General features: G+C 39.3%; 1 long non-coding RNA gene across 1 annotated transcript; it reads right to left on the bottom strand.

Annotated features, from left to right (window-relative positions):
• Positions 1-3,722: 3,722 nt before the first annotated feature.
• On the bottom strand, positions 3,723-6,597 carry LOC115609305. The gene is made up of 2 exons (XR_003991804.1): positions 6,483-6,597; positions 3,723-5,565 (listed from the first exon to the last, which is right to left on the bottom strand). It is a non-coding gene; the product is annotated as an uncharacterized LOC115609305 (long non-coding RNA).
• Between the last annotated feature and the right edge of the window lie 11,604 nt (positions 6,598-18,201).

Genomic DNA, 18,201 nt, shown 5'->3' on the forward strand with positions numbered 1-18,201 from the left:
ATCCGGCTTTCATCTCACACACTAAAAAAGCATAGAAAATGCGAAGCAGTTGCAAATGTCTTAAAGAGCAAGTTAAATGATTACCACAGACTGGGATCTTTTAATATCTGTTGAGCTGAGTGTCACAGACTACACACATTTATGCATTTAATGCAGCTTTAAATAGTATACATAAATGTATGTCATTGAGCAGTGATAGGAGAATCAGACAAGTATTTTTACTTATAAAAATATTCTCCTGTGTTGCTGTTCCACCTTGAAAAAGTGTCATATTCAGCATCCCAGGCCCTGGGCCCTGAGTACCTTCCTTTGACATCAGTCTGTGTGGATCAGTCTGCCCAAGCAAAGGACAAGTGCTTCAGAAGAGGTCGAGTTTGTCTCTGGGTTCAGAGGCTGTGTTTTGAAGAAGCAGCTTTGTTATGTTCTTACACTAACAAAACCTGTGAAAAGGAAATGAACCATGTTTTGATTTCTGCAAGAAGCTAGGGATTATGCAGACTATTCCCTGATACATTATAAGGAGAAATGATTATTTTCATAAATACTGTAGTTATATAAAACTGTACCAAATAAAAGGCTCTCATCTCTTAGCCATCAGATCCAGAAACAGCTATAATTTAACAAACTGAAAATGAAAAACAAACTTCTCTTATGAACCTACCCTCGTAAAATAATATCTGGTTATGAGAAGTTGCTGTAACACAGCTGTGGCATTAATAGCAGAACTATGTGTGTGTGGAATTAGTTTTTACCTGAAATGTTATTCAGTAAATGAAAAGAATCATTAAAATATATTACCAGCTATTACTAGAACAATCCCTCCAAGTAATTTTTACATTGCCATCTTCTTCTTTTAAAAACTCATTGCAAATTTTAAGGGGAAGAGGACAGACAATTGAGAAACAGCTTACTATCATGAGGAAAGAAAATATTTTTGCTGATGACTTTAAGGCCCATAAAACTGCAACCAGCAAGCTGGGTGAGGTCCAGTGCAGCCCATCAGGCATGGTAAGACTGGACAGCTGAGTCACACCTCTACAGAACTGCAGGTCACACTGAATCTTCTCGTGGCAAAAAACAATGTTCACTTTGTCAGAAAAGGAGAGTTTAACCGATGATGGTGTAGCCATTTTATCATTGCCAGCATGCTCAACTTGCTTGGAGCAAGTTAGGGTGCGCTTTCTAGAGCTACATTTATACCAGTGCTGCATTTGTGTAGTGTTTAGCACAGTGAGCATCTCTTCACCTCTTAGATTCCCATGGTAGGGGGTTGGAACTAGGTGATCTTTAAGGTGCCTTCCAACCCAAACCATTCTATGATTCTATGATCAAAGACACTACATTTCTGCTATTAATGATGATGATCATGCATATGTTGCTTTTCGCTCAGAAAAACCTTGCTATATTGTCACTTAAAAGAAGTAAGAAATGGAAAAAAGACAGAGAAATTTCCACATTCTCCGATTTGAACACACATCCTACAGAAAGTTGTTTGCAGACTCCCCATTATACTTCTGCTAAGCAGCTCATAGACAAAGGTAGTGTATTAGAGTCACTGGCATTTTAGTTATGTTTTTAGCACAGAATTTACCTGAAAACAATCATAACTATGTTTCATTGCTTAGCATACTGCAGTGTTTTAATTGAACTTTTAAAATCGAAACTGCTCTAATAAAATATTTTAAGTTTATATTGGTGAACAGACAGCTCTAGATGAAAATTGTTTATAACTAATTTACATCATTTGAAAATCCCATCCTTGATCAAAATTAAAATAAATAATAATATTTACTAATCTAAAAATTCACTGTGCCCTTTAGGAACTTTTGTACAAAACAGCTTCAGACCCTCAACTTCTTATGGTTGTTCATTAAGTTCATTTTTCATTGTTCAGCCATGTCCCTAAAAGACCCAACAAAATCATTAACTAAATGCTAGGACAGCCTGTGTCCAGATGGTGATTGTAAAGTTCTTTTTTTGAAACTCTTCATTATTAGTGCACCACTGATAGAAAGTGACTGTCCTGCAATATCTCAAATCTATTGACGTCTGTTATAAATTTCCCCTTTCTGTACTGGAACTAAAGACTCAGCACTGCACTTCAAGGAACTGAATTCCATAGCCAGGCAGCTTAATTTGCCGATTCACTTGATCCATAAAACATGGTCATAGTCCACACATGGACCATATTATAGGCATTTCAAAGGTGAATGAAAAAGAGCAGTCTAGTGAATAAGGAACATAGGATGAAGCCACATCCTGCAAAGCTTTTTCTGAAGTACCAGAACTTAAAATTAACCCACCACTGTACCAAATGGTCTCAGATAGGTACAAAACGATCCATATTCAGGCATAAGCAAGGCCAGGTCTGTTGAAACTCAGTGTAACAGAAAGACCTCTGCTCCAGAAAAAATGGTATTTTGTGAAAGGAAATGAAACATTAGCATTTAGACAGAGACAAAACAGCCTGGGATGAAAACCTGATTTAAGTTCATGGCAGCCTCATGCAGAAAACAGAGAGAAAACTGGAGAGTCTGTTTTAATTACTCATCAGAAAGCTGAAAAATCAGAGAAGCTCACTTTATAATAGCATTTTCTGGAAAACAAATATATTCCTAATTGAAAAAAGTAGCTGAAGAAAAAATTCAAGACAATTTCAGTTAGAAAAGTCAACAGGAACTCACAGTTAAGATGAAGAAATACAAAGTTACATACTACTGCTTTATGAATAGCATTGAAATGGTTTGAGAAAATAAGGTATTGCTAAGAAGGCTGCACCTGCCAGAAAACTATTCTAGATCACTGACAGAGCACTGGTGATACACAAGAGCCACAATCCTCCTGAACTCAGGTCAGCCCTTTATTAAAACAAGGACTGGTTTGAGAATTGTAGAGCAAACAAATTGATTCAGTTTCTGGTAAGAATATCTCAGTGCTTGTTTCCTACATGTATTGCCTCCTGCAATGGAAATGTTACCTTTTCATGTACACAGTGGTGCAGAGAGCTCAAGAATGGTAATGAATATCAAGCCGATGTTTCTCTTAGAGGCCGACTTTCCAAATGTGGACAGGCAACCATATGCACACGCACTAATCAAGTCTTCCTCTTTCCACAGAAGGCTGCTTAGAGAAATAGGTGATAGTAGGATTTGTGCTATGTTGCTTAGGGAATAGGGAACAGATGGAGAAAATTTAATTCCCAGGGCCTACGGTTGCTAGGGGATTCCCCCATGCCACTTGAGTCTTTGAAATAAGGGAAGAAAGTTTCCCAAACCACAGAAAGCAAAATTTTACTCCTGACTAACTTTTCTATCTATTAAAAAAAAACCTCATTCAGCAGAGAAAATATTTATTTGCAGCAGATATAACAACTGCCCCAGATCTGCAGAGCAATCCCATGATGTACTCTGTGGTTGTCCTGCCAATTTCCTTTTTCAGATAAACCACAAAATGATGGGATGCCAGCCACAAAAGAGCATATTATTCTGATGTTTGGCACTTACGTGCAGAGAATATTAACTAATCCCTTTTTATTGATTAATTACTCCTTTCCCCATTAAGGAAATGGTTGGGTTATAGATTCCTACTGAATGGGACAGGCAAGAGGCACACAGGGCTTGTAAATCACCCAGCTTGCAGGGGCTTCAGTGGCTGTGCAGATGTGGATCACAGTAGAAGTTAATTCTGTTGTTAGTCACATGAACAGAAACACATAGACAGTGTTTCTTTGAAGAAAACTAATTTATTTTGACATGATAAATACAGCTATTATTGATGACAGTTGGCTGCTGGCTTGAAACATCTCACTTGAACCCAGGAAAGCCAACAGGACTTGGTAAGATAGCTGAGGAGTCACCAGCACAAAGACGTCAGACAAGTGTGGCTGTCCTGAGGTGATGGGGAGATGTCTAGGGACATGGCAGTCCACTCTGACTAGCTACCTGCCAGACACGGCTGCTGCTTTCACTGTGAGCAACTGCAAATGCAAGTGTTGAGAGTGCAACCAAGAGCAGGCTGAAGCCCACTCAACAGGTACCAACGTCTTATTTTTAAAGCCATGGGTCATGTTTCCCTTCTGCCCTCTGCAGTCTAATTTCCAGTGGATCACTAAGAGAACAAATGGAGATAATGTTTAAATTGTGGTTTAAGGCACAGCAGAAGAAAAAGTGACCAAAATAGTACGGGGGCTTTTGGCTAACAGAGCAGTTAGCTGCTCTTCTGTTGACTCAGCTTAAAAGAGCAAAGAATATTTGTATTTATTTTAGGAAATATCAAAGCCACATCCTTCCAATTCTGACTATAGCCTCTAGGTACTGCTGTGATTACTGCAATAGCAGCTCTTTTTTGATCAGCTGAGCCAATAACTCTGAAATTACTCCTTGAAATAGGAGTCTAGAATCTCTGGTCTTTCCTCCTCCTTCCTATCCTGTCACAATGTAGAAGGCAGTTTTATCCCTGAACCTAAAGCTTAGAATTTAAAGTTCTTGCAAAGATTCATTTATTTGAAAGTTCCAGGTCCCAGTGTGGAACTGGAAAGGGATGGAAGGGGTTTTAGTTGTATTATAAATACACCTGCAGGAGGAGGAGTGTGGAGAATTATGTAGAATTAAGAAATCATCTCTCCTCTGCCTTTTGACCACCATTTCACTTCAGCTGCTCCAGCCCCCCAGAAACTGGCCAGCCATGCTGAAGGGGAGAAGTTGCAGACTGCATCAAACGAAGGATGTGAACCGGTGTCACAGCCCCTTTCTTGAGAAGGTGGTTGAAGCTCTCCCTTCATTTCCAGCAAAATCTCACCCTACATAGGACCTCCTCACCTACATGCCTCATTCACAGACTAAAACAAGTGATGGTTTCCATCAAAACCTGTGCAAACCCCAGCTCATGACGCAACCTCCTCCTGCTATGGTTGGGGAAAGCACTGAAACACATCCCACAGGTGCCGGGTTGTTCACCAACTGTGGTGTACTGAACTCATGGAGGGGCAGCCAGGTGGCACGGCACAGTGGGCACGCAGACCCCTCCCCACACCCCCCCTCCCCACACAGAGCAGCACAGAGCAGCAGAGGTCAGCGACTGAGAGCTGGCGCTCTTAGGGAGAATCTGGGCAAACACAGGCAAACATTTCATGAAAGGCAACATGCAGCTTTTAACATTATGGCTGTCTCCCCGTACAGAGAATATTTATCAGACTGTCCCTTTTCTGGCACAGACTGGCACAAGCGCATCCCCAGGGCTTGCCCAGCAGGACAGGACTATCCAAGCTCAGGAGAGAGACTGCAGGGATAAGAGAGATTGTGAGAGGTGAGAGTCATTTGGCTCCTTCTCTTACTCCCTGACTCACTGTATAGGAAAATTAACCTGCACCAGAAAAAGGCGCATGAAAAAGGGGGAGTGTAAATTACCGCTTCATTTCACAAACAAGGAGGGAGAGGCAAGACAAACTATGCCACTCTCAGGTCCAATTCCTTCCTTGTATACTTCCTCGGGCAATGCGGTTGTGTGCCAGCCTAATAGCGCAGTCTAGCTCCAGGTAAGCAGTCATTAGTTTTCTTTGGAAATGATCTAGCAGAAAGATAGAAAAAGTGGGTAAAATTATTCAGTCATTAGTACTGAGGTATATAGAAAGATTTATATATACACGTGTATAAATGTATGTGCAGAGGTATGCACACTCACACATACACACAGCTTTGTAAAAATTGATAGATCTGGTGCTGCTTTCTGTATGGGTGGAATAGAAAGAAAAAAAGGGGGGGGGGAGTATACAAATTTAATGAGCTCAGACATAATTGCCATGAGTAAATGTTAATGCATAGGGATGAACTCTTTTTTTTTTGCTTTATACATATTAATAGGCTCTCTCTTCGAGAAAGAATGGCATCAGACATTGATAAATTTGACAGAAGTGAAAGGGAAAAATAGTCACACTATTAGGAACACTCCTGAGGTGGTGTTGAACAGCGCCTTTGATATATCAGCCTTCAGTCTCTGAATACATTCATATTAACTCACGTGTACACCCAGAATTCAAATGAGCTGCTTCTTTAGATGCTGAATTTTAGCAGCAGTCCCACCAGATGAGCTAGAATCAAATTCACAGTTTCAGTGTGGTTATGGTGTAATTTTCTCGGTACAGTTTGTGCCTACTGACTCCCTCAGAAGACTAGAGAAAGAAGCAGCATAGAGAAGATCATTAAAGATCCACACAAGGCTGAAGAGTGAAAAAAATACCTTCAGTGAACACACTGCTCCAAGTACAGACATTCTTCTGTGTCAAGAGATCAGTGCAAGTCTGTGTATTTAATATTGCTGGAAACAGAAAGATGACAGATTGCTTGGAATGGATTCACTTAAAGGCAAGCAAGGGCTAACCATTGATGTCTGAATACTTCAGTGATGTCTGAATTCTGGTGTATCACCACAACATGGATACTCTTTATAACCCTTCAAGAAACCACTGTGAAAACAGTGCTACACACCTGCAATATATTGTGTTTGTCTGGAAACATCGTACCACTACAGTAACTCTCCATGAATCTTCCAGTAAAGCCAGCATACCCAGGTGCATCACATGGCTTAGGATTCACAATGAGCCTAGAAATAAATAAAAGCTGAAGTCAGGCATCTTTTTCTCATTAGACCATTGCTTTTAAGAATTAGGCATGGGGAGGCTGGGGTTTTAAGATGTGAGTTAATACTATTGACACATGTTTCTGAGCAGCTTCAAACAAACAAACAAACAAAAACAAAAAGAAAATATTTGGAAAGTGGAAAAGGAAGCAGCCATGGAAAATGATTGCATAAAGAGAAGAAACACAGATGAGTAAGTGTGTGTTAGATAACAAGAATTTATAAGGGAAGGAAATAAAATACAGAATGGAAAAAATGGAAGATAATAAGAAATTGTTAAATAATCGGGGGCCCTAAAGGAATATATCATATAAAGGATATACATCAGTCTATTAGAAAAATTTATTTTGAAATCTGGGTTTATATAGATTTGAGTTATTCAGTCAAATTTCTGTAATAACATCTGCTTTCAATAGACAACAGGAAAAGCAAAATTCTTTAACAAAAAGCCAAATATTCAGTAACCTTTTCCCCTTTCTTTGTCCCATCAGCATGCAAGCACTCGATTTATAGGCACACAGATACAGAAATAAGATATAAATATCTGCCTTTCTGTTCCTCACATAAGAAAACATGGTTGGTGTCTTATTCATTTTTTTGTCTGGTTTCATGATAAAAGTTAAAAATATTTGTTTAGCTTTTTTCTTTTTAAGATATAAAAGTCTCCTGTTGGTAAGCAAATGTAGGACATCATCTGTATTTTTACATTATTTTCTTTTTCAGATGCCAATCATAAGACTGCTCGTATATTAATTTGCATGTATAGCCAAGATGAGTGGTAGTAACAAACATTAGCTCTTATGTGCAAAACTCAAGCACTTAAGTCCACTCAAGACAAACAGTTTTCAGCAGATCTACTGTACATTTGAATCTCTCAATGCCTACTATCACAGCACGCCTCGTAGTTAAAGATAATTAAAGTGATAATCTACCTGTTAACTGTGGGAATACTGTGCCTAACATCAGACTGCTCAGAATAACTAAAACAAACCGGCAGAATGGTTGAGCAGGCTGCTTGTTCCTTCTGCTGAGAGAAACCTCACAACCTCATCCTATCCTCAGTGAAATAAAACAAGAGTCCTCCCATTTTACAGAGCGAGGCCACGGACTAATAAACCATCCATTTTACTGCTTACTCTCTTCTTTATCATCAGGTGGACCAATTTCCCTCTTTTTCACCACTTTCTGAAGCTTCTCCCTTTCCAATAATGCTTCTTTTTTTTTAGGGAAAATGTCCAACTGCTTACTCGTCCTTTAAATAGCTATTAAATGCTTAACACATCTTTTACCTTCTCTCAAAGCAAACCAGTGCCTGCAGCCCTATTCAAGATGGTACCTGAGTTTTCCCTCACCCCATGTTTTCAGCATCATCAAAATCAGCATTTTAAGAGAGCAGCCCCATCTAAAGAGCAGATTGCTTCTGCATGACAGAAATGCTCAAATACTGTGTTGCTGGATATATTAAAAAATCACAGATAAGCAGAAAGGAAATAATTTAAGAGGTCTTGTTTGTACAAAACAATGTGCTTTCTGTAGTCCAACAATAATACAACAAATCTTTAAGGACAGAGGTGTTGTATTTAACTGGTAATAACCACGTTTATTCTAAGCTGGCAATAACCTGCAACAACAAATACTGCCAAGCATTTTACTCATCTGTGGATACTCATTTTCCTCCTCCTGCTGATATCCATTCTTTGTATGCATCCAGTGGCTAGAAGCCAAGAAATTCATTTTACACTTGATAATTCGTTGCTAATCAGTGTTAATCTGTTTGGGAAAACATCTATAGCTCAAGCACAAAGAGAGTCATATCAGTTTGACTGCATCGGTGGTAACTGCCCATCACTGGGCGCAGCTCCGTGAACTCTTCCATAGGACCCACCTGGAGGTTTAGTCACTAGCCGCAAGTGGCTCCACACCAAGAACCCACAAGACATTGGTGCTCTCTTGAGACTTGGACATTCAAAATAAAAGTGAGAAATGAATCTCAGTTCTATCTGCACCAATTTCACAATTCACATGTCTCAGAACAGTTGTCACTACCAGTACAGGTTTACCACTGCAAAGCTTATGGGAGGCTGTTTTGGTCCTACTGAGACCTACTCAACTGAAAAAAAAAATTGTAAGAGCTTTGTGAGGGAGGTACACATCATGCCAGGTTTTCTTTGAATTTGTGGCACTTGAATTTCCATTGGACAGATATCCATGCCCCAATGTTTTATATGGGCAATGATTAGGAGCAAAATCCATACACTGCACTCCAGAAACACAATCATGGAAAATGCAGCTTCCCCCTAAAACTAACTGTAGACTGGGGAAGGAATGGAGGCAAATACCCCAAACTAAGTGAAATCAAGCAGCGCATGGCTTTGAAACCCTGGGAAGGCACTCAAATATTGATTTTACTTCATGCAAAATAAGGTTTGTGTTACTGCTGCAAAATTCCTCTTCTGATATTTTCTTGCAGGCTTTGAGCCATATGTTTCTGTATAGTACAGCAAAGGCACAATTAAGCTCCTCTGCAAGACTGTGCTCTGCCCATGCCAGTGCTCTCCTGGGCAGAGGCACTGAGCAAGGGGAGCCAAGGCACACACAGACTGCGGGCACTCCTGCATCCCACCCTCGATCCAAGGGCTCGATTTGGAGTCAGGGTTGCTGAGGCATGTCTCAGCTCAGCTTGACAGATCCGGAGGGTTGTTATTCAAATGAGATGTTGTCCCAGTCTCATCTGGAATGTTTGCATGACAGCATTTTCCACTCACCCTTATTTTTTTTTTATCCATTAAAAATAAGACAGCATGAGTCTCTCAGAAACCTGTCTGTAAAATAAAGGTCTGCGTTAAAGCCAGGTATGAAAAACTATCTTCCTGACATGCAGTCATTATTTGGAGGTGCATCTATCTCTCGGGGAATCAGTTATGTGCCAGAAACCGAGAAAAAATCCCATACAAACAGCAACATTAAGGGAATCTTAAGGTTGAAATTTAAGCACTAAAAAGACAGAGTGCACCTCAGGAAAAGCTAGATTAGCTACCTTATCTCTGCCTGCAAGCATGCATGCAATATTACAGCTCTTAATTAAACAGAAATGTTTTCTCTCTGACAGAATGTATCAGATGGTCTTCTAGATTTTCTGTGTTTAGCATATATTAACAATTTGTCTCTTCACTGTGTCCATCATTTAATTAGCATAAAAGCCCCCAAGCCCTCTGTTTGCTTGGTTGCCTTTATAGTACATCCTTTTATCTCAAAGGTACTTCTTTTAATAATTTCATCAGTACAGATGTACAATGCATTCAACAAAACATTTTTCCCTTCAGAGACAGATGTACTTCTTAACAATAATTCATTACTTATTACCTTGCAAGCTGTTTTTCAGACAAATAAACTCACAATTCCATTACCAGTATCTTTTAATGATGTTTCTGGTTCAGATTGCTTTATCATCAGAGTCTAATCCAAATTTCACTGAACTTTCCCATTAATTTCAGAGATCTGAAGGCTCTGTCCTTCATTTTCCAAGCTGCTCAAAGCATGTCTCAGGAAAATCTGTATACTGTTTATTGAATGAGACATTTTAAAACAAAAAAGAAAATACTTCTTTAACATCAAAATGGCTCTCTAATGAAGAAAACATCCTGCAGAGGTTTTTCACTAGTTAACTGGGAGCATGTCCTAGAACACAGTAAGTGAAAGAAATCTGCATGTTGGATGATAAATACAAGCAGGGCGTTTTCAGAAATTTTAAAGCACAGTACAAATGAGTTTCACATGCAAAATCATCATGCTGGGCAAATTTGAAATCCCTTTCAAAATGGTACTGTTAAGACTGAGATAATGTTATAAGAAAGTGTAAGAAGAATAAGGTGGTCTTTGGATCTCTGGGCTGTGCACCTACCCCATATTCGTAAACACAACTGTGGATCTTTGAGGATTTCCTGCTAAGAGAAGCTGTCTGCAAAGAAGAGACATAGAAAAGTAGAGCCTATGTAGACTGACCCTTCCTCTGTAATACTCTGTACTCAGCATATTTTTGGTGTGGGACTTCACGCAGCAAATTACTTAGGTCCTTGAGGACTTTCTGAAAATCCTATTGTATTTTATTAAGTCCTTGATCTTGTTGGGAATTTTTGAATCACAAATCTCTCCAATCATGTCCAGATCTGTTAAATTGATTGGTGGAATCTATGAGCATGTGTGAAAGTTAGCCAAAGCAAACTGGGATGTCACTATGATAAAAGTGGTGATCAGATAATGCCAGAGTAGAATATCCCATTTAGGCATGAAGCAGGAACCCCAAAATCCCTCTATTCCATGATCTCCTTTATGGTTATAATGGGAGCTATGAAATTTTACTATCTATATCATAATCCAGTCTTGAAAAATAATCTAAAAATTGGAAAAAATACCTGAGAATTTTGCTGTGTCAAAAATTCACCTGTATCTTACCTCTTGATTTTCTCCTCTCATTTTTCTCCAAACTTACCATTCTGTTTCTTTCTTTTTTTGCTGTTGAGTATGTACATTACATGATTTCAATGATATTTTTAAAAGAGTAAATGGGAGATTTAAAAACTTAAGTACTTTAAGCATTAATTTTAGTTAGAATGTTGTATTAAGTTAGGAAGACAAAGTACTAGTCCCTCATTGTGCTGAAATTCATACTAAAAGAAAGGAAGAGTTACCCTGAGGGCACCACAGGAGGAGGGATATCCATGTTTATTAAAATATTAAAAATAGTAAAATATTATCTAGAATTAATCTTTTTTTTTTTTTTCTATAGGGGAACTCATGATTGACCCTCTGGAAATTAGAAATTGAGAAGACCTGTTACACAACGGATTTTCTTTCCTTGTCACTAGAAACTTGTTCCCTGTATTTTCTTCTCTTATGATTTATTCAGCAGTTTATTTTTAAAAACAGACTTGTCATTCTTTTCTGTCCTTTCACAAAAGAGTGAAGAGATTTAAGCAAGAGAAAAAGTTGAGATATTGTATTTCTGTCTTATCAATATCAGAAACTCATCCTAATAAGGATTAGTCCTACACTGACTCCACAGCTCTTCCTGTTTCCATAAAACTATTCACAAGTTGCATATATTTCCATATTTGATCTGCATTAATATTAAAATCCTCCTGAAGTTTCTGGAAAAATTTACATGTTTTATCATCAGATAATTCCTTTATTATCTGTAGTGAAAGTTCATTCTTCTTTAAAATGCAATAAATATTTAATTTTAACAAACGAAACAAAAGCAATGAAGGAAAAGAGGTGTCCCCTGAAAAGAGAAACCTGGAGATTGAATTCACAACTACATTTGCTGTCTGCATAAGAGTTTTCAGAGTCAATACCAAATAGACAAAAAAGTAGCAAATACCACATCTCATATGTAGAAGGCAGAAAAGATACCAGGTTGTTATTCTCAAGCATTACATTACCCATGCATTGCTATATTGGATGGATGACTAGCAGAAAAGAAAGGATATTGCTGTGGCTGCTTGGGACAGAATGCAAGAGACAGTTGGACAGCACAATGGGACCTAACAGACAGCAAACTCGCCAGTAACGCTGGTAATAAGAAGTGATAAGTGAAACTCAGAATGTTTTGGATTTTGTTTCCCAGGAGCTGTAAGGTGTTGAAAGGTGTTATTTATTTATGGTAAAACTTTTGGAGTTGTAAATCTCTCTAGACATTGCTCAGCAGATCAGAGATTCTTCAAGAATATCATATCTCATTTTGCTTCAGCACTTTTCATCACATCTGCTTCCCAAGAAGCGTGCGTGGGCAGGGGGCTGCATGGAGGCAGGCATTGATAAAAGAATGGAGGGGAAGATAGAAGGAATAAGAAGCTCTCCTCCGAGATATTATGCAAACATACTACAAGAAAAGAGTGGGGGAAAGTTTCAGTATATTTAAAGGGAGATAGATAACCTTAAAAGGGATTGGGTTTGGGTCTGAGGCAAGTATCACTGTCTTTAAACATAGCCTAGACCTAAACTGCTATATCACCCAGAACATACACCACAAATGTTGCTGGTCTCACTCCTGATCCTCCCAATCAGTTTACTCCTACAGTAAAAAAAGAAATTTCATTTTTATCTTATTTGGCTATCACTCTTTTCATCTCTGCTATATCTTGCGATCCCCATCTCTGTGCCATCCATCAGTGAGACAGGCCAGGGAAATACAGAACCACTGGTACTTACAACGTTTGAAACTCCTGGATAAATCATTAGAGAATGTGCTATAGGGAACAACTTTACCGTGACAAGGAAATAAAATCAATTTTATAATAGGTCTTCTCAAATTCTGATTTCCATAGGTCAATCCTCAGTCATTCCCACAAAAACTACCTGAGAGGGAGGGAAAGAGAAAAATTGGCTGAGGTTCCCCTCTGAGAACATTTGACTTCTTCCTTGGAGGTAAGGGAATTTGCTCTCCATGCGCTATGGAGCAACGGTGAGGGGATTAGTCTCCAACTCCATTAAATTTTCCCAGAGCCACAGGGGACTATGCAATCTCTAGCTCTTTTCTAAATGATAGTTTGCTCAAAAGGCCTCCTGCTACACTTGAAATCTAGGACAGGTATTGCCACTTTACCTACAGACGCACACAGAGAAGCCAGAGACAGAGGAGAAGGGTAGTGCCACAGAGCCCACACGTTTTCTTACTTCATAACCAGTAGAGAAAAAGGGGTTTTCTCAGACTAAGATTATATGAAAAAAAAAAAATAGTTCTTTGTTAGCATTAAAACTTCACAGGGGAGTTGAGATTGTCCTGTTCTCCTGCATTAAAACCTAGCACTCTGAAAACATCCGTGCATGCCGCAGTACGACACTGAGTTTTCATACGTATCTTTTTCTCATGTAACACCCCACAAAGCAACCATGCTTTTAGGATTGCTATCTACAGAACAAATAATCTTTATACTGTTGAAAGTCTTGCCTGCTCCAGGAGTTTGTTTCATGTGCTATCCTTCTCCTGCTATTTCCATTTCAGAGTAAGACCTCTTACCTCCTCCCACGCCTGTGAAGTGTATGTGTGTGTTACTGCAGCTAAAAGTAAGGGGTAGTCACTGGTGGTGTCGTATTTATGCAAACACTGTGCAGATGACTCACCATGCTGACAATCTGAAAACTGGGTTTTTTTGCACAGACTGTTTTTTTGATCTGGTACTTGAATTTCCTCCTCTTTTGCCACTTCCCAGAAGTTAAAGTGGACATTCCGTGTGTCATTCCGTGTGTGTGATAGTGGTTATCAGAAATTTTTCCATGTGCAAATGGTTTTGGTTAAAGTCACTGGGGTTTGTGCTGAAGTTCCCAGGATTAATTTTTACCTTCATATCTGCAAAGAAGGAAATGTTCCATATCAGTATCATTCATCAAGTCAGTGATTTCACATAGGTAAAATGGTGGGCATGAATCTTATTACCACAATGGCTCCTTTAAACATTTGCGGTGGAACAAAAGGGCATCAAACCCATTATTCATATACGAATAATCGCTGTGGATTTTGAGGTCCTTCTGTTCTACTCATATAAATGGAGCATCAGCAGAAATTGTTATCAGGTCAGGTAACTCTAAGGGTCAAATCCTCAGCAGATGTGGATTGCTACCACTCTACTGAAAAAAAAAAAATAAAAAAAAAAAAAATCAACATTTATGCCACTTTGAGATTTGACTTTAGGAAGTGTTCATCTTACCATGCTCACCTGAATTTATGAGGAACTTGCACGTAAAATGAAACAGCATCTCAAAGTCTGCTGTAAGTATCAGTTTTACATGAACAATTAGATATGACAAAAGTATACCAAACAAAATTCAGGGCTGATGAATTCCCAAGTAGTTATTCTTAGAGAAGATGCAGAAATGCGTTTCACTGGAATAGGATGTTGTCTGGAAATAACATCAAAGCTAACACAATACTGCTACTGTTACCATTCAAAAAACTCTACCTACAGTTAGAAAGATAAACTGGGCACATGAGAAAGGTAATCCACAACCTAAAATTAAATAGTCTGCAGTCTTCAGTTAAATTAAATGAGTAGCAGTACAATCTGAGAAAATATGGCATTCATTTCATGCCTAATATAAAGACGGTTATCTGTGCTTGTTATGATTATAAAATCACGCTTCAGATGCTCACATCTCTCCTGTTTTCGACTCTTCCAAGAGTTATAGCTCCGGCACTCCTCTGTGGTACAAAAACACAGCACAGCTTCTTGCAACTTTCTGAGATACTGCACCTGCAACATATTCATACTAATTGCTCCAAACTCATGCATACAGATGACAAAAGAAGCTGAATGGTAATTCAGCCTTTTCATCCAAAGGAAACATAATTGGTTTAGAATATACCGTAACTTTTAAACCTGCAGGTTAAGTATTCATTTACTTATTTAGGGAGAGGTTGCGTTTCTAGTCATTCCCCTGTATAACAGGCAGCCTGTCTCTGCACCATGCCAGGGGAAGCATGGGGAAAGATCTCAGACTCGGGATTTTTCTTCTTCTTTTCACATCTCTCCCTTTCCCCTTATTATGAATGCAATATTGCTTCTAATGCCTCCACTCATCCACTTACCACTAGTATTTGCTGAAACAGATTATTTCAGCCAAATTTGTTGTGGAGCAAATAGAGGAAGAGGAGGGGAAATATGGACTTCCATGGTTACTGCTCAAGTAATTACAAATTTTGTAAATCAGATCTTTTTCTCGTTAAAGCATTTTATTTTAGACCCTATCAGCAGAATGGCAGGAAAAGGAATGATTCTGCAACAAAATCAGAGGCATTTTGAATTTCTGATGAGAGAACTCCTTACCTCTGCAACAGCAGACCCAGCAAGATCCATCACTACTACCTACCGAAAATCTTCTTTGTCTCAAAACATTGAAAGCTGTCGTTTTTAAAATCAAAGAACCAATTGAAAGACTTATCTCTGGATTTGTGTGCATATTTGATCCACTAGCTATAATTTGTTGTCTGCAGCACACAGAGTCATTAAATTTGTCTAAAGGAACTACATTAAAAAATCATCAAATGTTATGAACCATGACTTAAATTTTCAAAGACTTTAAGTAATTCAAGGGTCCAATTTCCATTTGCATATCCTAGGTAGTAATTAGGCTTTACAGAATTAAGCAATGCAATACCTTGCTCATAGTGCTGATCCTACCTCTTATAATACTCGTGCAAATTTTCCATGGATTGGCACCTAAGTGTGGGGCCAACAGAAAACTGCTGAGCAGGACGTGGACCAAACTAGCAAGACATGTATTTCAGCAAAAAAGAGGCAGTTCTTATACATGTCCAGCATTCTCTGTTCAGAACTATTAAGCTCCTAAATAATCTTGGTCACTTGCATAATACAAAACTTCAGGTTTCCATTTTTAAAGGGTAATAGTGGTAGGCCAGGAGAATTGACAGCTGTGGAGTTAAGTCACCCCCTGAGGGTCTGGGAGACAGGGGCAAACCACTTCTTCTGCTCAAATCTCAGCCAGAGCTGGAGTTCAAACCAGCGCTGCAAGTCAGCATCCCAACACCCAGCTTTCTGTGGAGTGGGAAAAATATATCCGTCACCAACACGAGAGTTACTCCTCTCTGCAGAAATAATTTGCTATGCAGAGGACTGAGGCCAGATCTATTAAGAAACATATCTAAAATGGGAGTTCAATTCCATGTCTGATAGGTATCACTACTCCAGAGCAGGGATCTGAGCCTGGGTCTTCTACCTCTCTCTCACAGCCATCATTTACTTTGAGCACATTTTGACCATGCCAGTAACATCAAGCCCATCATGAAAACAGTCCCAGTTTGAAGGCTTCAAGGCTTTAGCCAGTCCTTGAGGTAGACCTCAATATTTAGGTGAGTTTGGACAGCAAAATCTTGAGCATATGCATAACTTAACATGCTAAACTAATAGTCAGGAGGTAAGTGACAGCTAAGGAGCAATTATGCCAATGGTACCTGAATGCTGGGACAAGGTGATATCTACATTGTGCAGTGGATTATGGTGGAAAAAAAAAGCTCTGAGCTGACTTTCAGAGTACATCCACAGAGTTCAGCACAGCACCATGCAGAGACACTCGCATGGGTCTCAAAGGCAGCCTAGCCTTTTTGGTATGGCAGAACATGCATTATTAAATTCAATCCCTGTTTCTCAGCAGAGCTAATTAGTTCAGGTGCAGCTCAACACTGCTATAATTATACTCCATCTGCTTCCAAAGCTAGCTAGTTTGGGTGCTGAGAGCTTGGAAATTTCTCTGCAGTACCCCCTCATGGGAGGGGGCATGGTACTATTATGTCCTTAAGCGTGAAAAGACATGGATTGACACTTTGGTCCCTTTGATGATGCGAGCCTTAGCAGCCTAAATCCTGCTGAGTTAAATCCTCTCGAGGGACAGATTTTTTAAGATGTTTAAATAGCTAAAGTCCCAGGTATGGCCCCAGTGTGGTTTTTGAAAAATGTCTTATAAGCACTAAGTGTTTTTTGGGTGGAAAATGACTCTGTGTGGTAACGCAGCAGTGAGAGCCTCATGTCAGACACCCGACTGAGGCGGTTTGTCGCAGGCAGCAGCCTACAGAGCACGGGCTTTTACAGAAACTTTTATGTGCTCAGGCTGGTTTTCTGGGTTGCAATCCAGCATAGCAGTGCTAAGACTCATTTGGCTACACAGAAAACATCAAACCTGTCTGCTTCTCAAGAAACAGATAGTGGCAACTCAGATGAATGCTAATTTAGCATGCTGTTTGCTCCCCTTAAAATGAAGCCCTGATCCAAACACTACTGCAGTAAATGGAGTATCTCTCTTCAGTGTCAACTCAAATTGGATCAGGCCCTGAATCTGTGGCATGGAGCAATTAGTATAAAATAGATTAGGCAACAACATCCTTCATTCAGCTGTAGAAGTTATTTCAAGATGAACTGATTGTCCACATTTGTTTTGTACAGGCGGCTAAACCATCAATACCAACAACACTGGCATTAATCAACACAGAATGATTTCCTCACTCTCACAGGTATTTTGCTTCATATCACTTTACAAAGGCTGTCAGGGACCATCTGTAGATTCCAGCTCAATATAGCAGTGCCACAGCATGTTTTTACGGACACTGGAGTCATCCATATGTATTTGCCCTGCGAGCTTTCCAACAGCACTTTCAAATGATAACATTTTCAGTGACCACATGAATCCCACAGCACTGTCTATCCCAACCAGCTTGTTCAACCACACATCACTTCTGTAGCATATATATGTACCTGTGGGTGCATATGTGCATGTGTGTCCAAAGACAGTGTGCTCTGCTTTCATGTGTGTTGTGCAGGCGTGAACAACACTTGCATGTAACAGGATGGAGTCTGTAGGAGCATCTGTGTTATTGCCATTGATATTTTGGCCCACCACAATGCTTTCAGTGCCAGCTCTCTCAGTACTGCTTTGCCTTTGCTTGCTTTCTGCTTTCCAGGGGCACTGGCTAAGACTACTGAGACTGTTAAGATATTGACTGAAATGCAATCACTTGTTCTTATTTAACCAATTTGTGGACATAACTTTGTGCTATGATTT

Source organism: Strigops habroptila, chromosome 6, assembly GCF_004027225.2.
Source record: "Strigops habroptila isolate Jane chromosome 6, bStrHab1.2.pri, whole genome shotgun sequence".
Taxonomy (NCBI): Eukaryota; Metazoa; Chordata; class Aves; order Psittaciformes; family Psittacidae; genus Strigops; species Strigops habroptila.